Here is a 6,953-nt window from a genome sequence, read left to right on the forward strand (position 1 = left end):
AGTGATTATATTGTGTTATTTAATACATGGAGCTGCACTTGTGGAAACTCAAGCTCAGCATATACTTTGATTTTGGGGTGAAAATACTTTTTAAATAATTCATGATAAATATGTATTTTAAAAAAATTTGACAAAAAAAAAGTAATAATGTGTATGGAGGTCAGATTCAGACCTGAGATATAAATAATGTAGCAATAAATTAAAACTTGGATAAAAATTAGTTGAATATGGTTGATTGATCAACATGGGGGGGTATAGTTTAAATTAATGAAGTTAAAAATACTGTTTGTTGACACTCTTACAACATTAAGCGGCAACAGTTCCTGTGAAATATACTCAAAGAGAAATGACTCAGTTTGGTATATTATCTTGTTTTATTGAGATATGTTATAAAGCAAAGCTTTTAGGCACAGCCTGTCTGGCTAGAGATCAACCTATGAGAAATGTTAAGCTCAAGTATATAGCACTGCTCAAAAAGGGAACAGACTGAAACAACACAATGTAACTCCAAGTAATCACACTTCTGTGAAATCAAAACTGTCCACTTAGGAAACAACACTGATTGACAATACATTTCACATGCTAGCAAATAGAATAGACAACAGGGGAAATTATAGGAATAGGAAACCCAATAAAGGACTGGTTTTGCAGGTGGTGACACAGACCACTTCTCAGTTCTATGCTTCCTGGTTGTTTTGGACACTTTTGAATGCATGCAAGGACAGTGGTAGCATGAGGACGGAGTCTGGCAACTCCACACAAGTGGTTTGTGGGTAGTGCAGCCCTTATCCAGGATGGCACATCAATGCGAGCTGAGGCAAGAAGGTTTATGTGCCTCAGTAGAAAGTAGGAGCATGGAGGCGCTACCAGGAAACAGGCCAGTACATCAGGAGACGGGAGGAGGCCGAGGAGGAACAACCCAGAGCAGGGACGCTACTCCGCCTTTGTGCAAGGAGGAGCAGTGAGAGCACTGCCAGAGCTCTGCAAAATGACCTCCAGTTAGGATAAATGTGCAATTGTGTCTGCTTCGAACGGAAAGAAACAGACTCATGGGAGGGTGGTATGAGTGGGGAAAGTGTAAGCCAACAGGAACGCTTGGCATTTGCCAGAGAAACCAAGATTGGCAAACCCACTGGAACCCTGTGCCTTTCACAGGATGAAAGCAGGTTACGACGGAGCACATGCAGACAGATGTGACAGAGTCTGGAGACGCTGCGGGAGAACGTTTCTGCTGCCTGCAACATCCTCCAGCATGACCGCGGTAGGGGTGGGCTGGGGCCATGTGAGGTGGCATTTGTGGGGGCCGCACAGCCTCCATGTGTCTCAGAGGTGGCTGACTGCCATTAGGTACTTCGTAGATGAGATTTCAGACCCCTTTGTGAGACCATATGCTGGCAAGGGGGGTCGGGTTTCCTAATGCAAGACAATGCTAGACCTCATGTGGCTGGAGGTGTCAGTAGTTCCTGAAGATGAAGGCATTGGATGCTATGGACTGGTCCCTCGTTCCCAGACCTGAATCGAATTGAGACAGGGATATCATGTCTGTCATCACTAACGCAGGCACAGACGTGTAGGGGTGGCTAGGAGCATGCCTCCAGGGTTGTAGGGAGGTCGAAGGACGGGAGGCTACACACATTACTGATATTGACTTTGTTTTAAGGAATTAATAAAGTGGATAGCCTGCAGGGGTTTCACTTCTGATTCTGAGGGTGACTCTAAATCCAGACCTCAGGGGTTGATAATTTATTATTGATACATTTGTGATTGGGAGAGAAACTATGGAATCTTGAATGCTGTACGACTGGACAGAGACATCAATCAACATAATAAAACTGTACTTAGAAGTGAAATAACAACATTATGTCCGCAGAAGAGAAACCTGGTGTATGTAATTAGGAGTTTGGTCACTGGCAAAAAGAATGTGGAAAAGAAAAGGAGAAGCACAGGAGAAGCATCTAGTGGAATATGGAAACAGGACAACATCTTAAGACACAATGCTGATGCAGAAATGTAAGAAGCTACGGCTCAGCAGCAGATTTGGGTGGACGCTGTGGATGGAAACTCACAGACCCTTAGCTAGTGTAATACTAAAATGGATGGAATATAGAACATGATGGTAAAATTTCAGTATTTTAGTAGATACAGGTGTAAGTCAATGTATTGCCCATGTCTTATGCAAAAAAAAATGTCCTCAAAGTACACACAGGCAAGAAGATGAGAAAGCAACAGGAGGGGGGTGAAGATAGATATGAAGTAGAAAAATTAGAACTTTATTGGTCAATGAAGATGCAGGGGATAGGCTCCTTTGAACAACTTCCGATTTAGGCCTTGATGTATATGCAACCTGACTTACACTGAACATCTGGAAGGAAAGGGACCGTAAATTAGATACAACTGCAGGAATTTATAAAGTTAGAACCAGCATATTTGGATATGGAAGAAAATGTGTGGGAACTTTGATATGGGAAACCAGTGTTTTGAGATAGGTGAAAAGGTTCTCACCCAGACAAAATAATAATGTTATCAAGAAAGTTTATTGAAGCTACTAAAGTAGTGATTAAAGATTATGGGATTGGGTGTTGAGGCAAATAACATTCTGCCTTAATAGCCCAGTATGAGCCAGGGGGAAAAAGTGATATGGGATTAGGTGAAGGGATACAGGAAGATGTGCTGGTTGTTGTTGATCGGAGAGGGGTGAAGACTCACAAGAAAGGAACGTGACAACACACACGCTAAAATTTGATTCAAGAAATTGTAGACAGACAAGTAAAAGAGGCGTGGGGAATAACCGAGGGGGGGACATAGAGCAGAACAGTAGATAATGGTGAAAAATAGTAATAGAGACATTTAGTAAAATGGTAAGGTTTATCAAGTTTTACCCATAACAAGGTAGCATTGATTATCATCTGGGGAGCCTGACAACATCATGATGCTGACAAGACAGAGAAGAATCTCTCCAGATCAGAACACCTCTAAGAAACAAGAAGAGATGTAAGGGAAGAAATCTCACCACTGCTGCTTTGACTGTGGGAAGAGATTTATAAAAGAAGGAAGGATATTCACAGCTGGATTCATACCGGAGAGAAACTTACCATTGCTCTGTGGGGAACGTTTGTGCACCTAAAACCTTAAATCTCATTGACTTCATACAGGGAGAAGCCTTTACACCTGCTTTGATTGTGGGTGAAGTAGTAATCAGGAGACCTGACTAAACACCAATTATACACAGGAGAGAAAGCCTGTAACGGACTATAAATAAATATAAACAGTTTTTTTAGATATATTTAATAATACTAGTTATATTGAATAGATATTAAATGTAATTATTATCTGCTCAACAACATCTGTTATCAATTAGTTATGTTTTTTAAAATCTATAATAATAATAATCTATTTTTTTATAAGGATCGTGAGAGTGTATAATTAGTTGGTTAAAGATAAGTTACATATTTTTGTAAATCCCTTCACTCAGGTTTTTTAGAGTGATGGACATACAGTAGTGAGAAGCTATAGGTTATTAGGGTAAATTATGTGTTGATTTATTTTGAAAGGATTTTAATAAGATATCTTTCAACTTTCCTCATTAGATGTTAAATGCTCAGAAAATTCACACATTTTTATTGAATGTGTTTGTTGTTAGGAAGAGGATCATGGGGGCAGTGAGGGCAGAAGTGCACTGTATCTCAGTGCTTGAGGCGGTCACTTGCTTGAAGCGACTACGGTGGTCCTCCAGGCTGTGTATCACAACCGGGGAAGTCATAGGGGGAGCACAATAGGGCTACAATGGGCTCCAGCTGTCATCTGGGCTTTTAGTGGGGTGTAGGCTGTCATTGTAAATAAGAACCGTGTTCTTAACTGACTTGCCTAGTTAAATAAAGGTAAAATAAAATGGGGGACAGGGAAGCCATTGCCCATCAGTGCGGAGGAAATAGATGTAGCCACAGACTTTCACACTCTTCTGTTTTCTCACGACTACTAAGGTATCCTACCAAACTCCTCTCTCTTCACTCTGGAAATACACTTGATAATATCTTATACCTTACCATTCTACTTTTTATTGGTGATTTGTTACATGGAATCTAATGTTTGCATGTAAATGTCATTGTAAACCACATCTGGAATGTGGTTTATGTTTCTTGTTTGGTTTTACATTGCTGATTGCATATTCATTAGTTGTATGTAGAAGAGACCAGGATTTGATATGAATTAATGTATCCATGTGGAATTTTATTGCAAAATGTTTTGATTTGTAATAATATTATTGTTATGAGTGGAGATCCCACCTACTGCTACATGTGGAAGTTGATTGATGATTATCACAATCAGATGAGAGCAAAACTCAACACTATATTTGTTTTGTTCTAGCATGTACAAGAACATTTAATATATATAATTTTTATGTTAATGACCTTATTACTGAGGCTGTAGTCCAGACGAGGATGTAGAGAAACGCCTGGATTAGGATCTGTTCTGCTTCCTGTGTGAAGTAGATCAAACTGCAGATGTAGTAGAGCATGAATTTGCAGGAGCTAGTCCTGTTTCATTTTGTTTGTACATTTTACTCCCCAATGACCACACTGCTAACATTATGCCTGACCCTAACCTTTAAAATCTAAAAGCACATTTCTGTTTACATGAATTTCACGATGTATATTTTTGACTTTGTGGTTGTGGTAATGTATGCCTTCCATTTTTTAAGATATTTATTTTCATTGCCATTACATATTAGAGGCAATCGCTGGGTACGAATGTTGGGTTAACTTACAGAACATAGTGTGTACCCCACAAAAAGGGCTCCAGAAAAAGTTATATGAATAATGGACAGAATAAAACCTTTGTGGTGGGGTGATAACCAGGCGAGGCAGATGGATTGTATGGCAGGATTAGCCCACGGTACTCCTATCCCTGTGAGTCATCACGGTTCAACTACCCCATGATTTACAAGTGTTGGAGAGAGTACAGAAAGACAGAGAGGGGTTGATCCATGCTAGTTTTTTAAAAGACACCTAAAATGGTGCAAATCTGTATTGTTTGGACATACAGTGGGGAGAAAATGTTATTTGATAACTGCCGATTTTGCAGGTTTTCTCACTTACAAAGCATGTAGAGGTTGTAAATTTTATCATAGGTACACTTCAACTGTGAGAGACGGAATCTAAAACAAAAATCAGAAAATCACATTGTAGATTTTTTGGGCAATTAATTTGCGTTTTATTGCATGATAGGTATTTGATAATAGAAAAGCAAAATAGAATTTTCATGGCAGAAACGTTTGTTTGCAATTACAGTGATACACGTTTTCTGTAGGTTGACCAGGTTTCACACACTGCAGCAGGGATTATAACTCCATACAGACTCTTCTCCAGATCCTTCAGGTTTTGGGGCTGTGGGCTGGGGTAAAGGATTTAGCTTCCTCCAAAGATGTTCAATTGGGTTCAGGTCTTCGAGACTGGCTAGGCCACTCCAAGACTTGAGATGCTTCTATGGAGCCACTCCTAGTTGCCCTGGCTGTGTGTTTCAGGTATTGCGCTGGAAGACTCAGCCACGACCCATCTTCAATAAATTCTTACTGAGGGAAGGAGGTTGTTGGCAAGATCCGAATGGCCCCCTCCATCCTCCCCCCAATAGAGTATCTCCCCTTTTGCAGAAAAGCATCCCCAAAGAACAACGAATTTTTCCACCTTCATGCTTCACTTTGTTGGATGGTGTTTTGGGGTTGTATTATCCTTCTTCTTCCTCCAAACACGGCGAGATTTAGACCAAAAGTTTCTAAATTTGCCTCTATCAGACTACATGACCTCTCCCATTCCTCCTGATCATCCAGATGGCCGGGTTGGCAAACTTTATCGTGACATGCGCTGGTTTGAGCAGGGGACCTTGCGTGCGCCTGCAGATTTAATCATGACGGCGTAGTGTGTTGCTACTAATGGTTTTGTTGAGACCGTGGTCCAGCACTCTTCAGGTACGGATCAAACCCTCCCTTAAGCTCTGGGCCGATTCCTCACCTTCCTCATGACTGCTGATGCCCCCACGAGGTGAGATCATGCACATTTCCAGATGAGGTTGATTGGATCAGTCATCTTGAACTTCTTCCATTTTCTAATAATTGCGCCTAACAGGATTTGCTCTCTGCTCAAGCTGCTTGCTCATTGTCCTGTAGGCCATTCCAGCCTGGTGGAATTATAAAATTTTAACCCCTGATGTCCTTAAACAGCTACTTCTGGTTTGGCATCAGAGAGTGTTGGAGTCTGTTTGATTGAGTGTGTGGACAGCAGGTCTTTTTATACAGGTAACGAGTTAAACAGGTGCAGTTACTACAGGTAATGAGGGAGAAACAGGAGGGTTTATTAAAGAAAAACCCACAGGTCGTGAGAGCCTGAATGTTTACACATTGGTAGGTGATCAACAATTATGTCATGGTAAAAAGTGCAAATGATCAATGTGGTTAAAAATCATACAATGCATTTTTCTTGATTTTTGGTTTTAGATTACGTTCCACAGTTGAAGTGTACCTATGATAAAAATTGCAGACCTCATGCAGTAAGTAGGGAAGATGAGTGTATAAATTATCGTTTCTCTATTGTGTGTATATATATATGTGGAATAGAAGTTTCCTAAGAAGAACTCATAATCAAGATAATTTTGGGATAGGGTGTGAGATTATGGATGAAGAAATGTTTAAGTGGAACTGAAAGAATGTTATTTTGTAAGGTATGTACAAATAGAAGTGTGGTAGACAGGAGACTGGAGATCTGGGCCAGAAGAGGGAGCCATCCATCTTTTTGCATTGTTTATAACAGGTAGACTATAGCAAAAATTCAACTGGAGGCGCCTGCTCTCCGGGTGTCATGTACCTGTCACATATGCTGAAGTTGTGGATCTGAATAAACTTAAGTGACATGATCGTATGAGCGACCTTTGTTTATCAGCAATAATTGCCACCACACTCATCC

The sequence above is a fragment of the Coregonus clupeaformis genome, chromosome 11 (assembly GCF_020615455.1).
Source record: "Coregonus clupeaformis isolate EN_2021a chromosome 11, ASM2061545v1, whole genome shotgun sequence".
In the NCBI taxonomy this organism is placed as follows: Eukaryota; Metazoa; Chordata; class Actinopteri; order Salmoniformes; family Salmonidae; genus Coregonus; species Coregonus clupeaformis.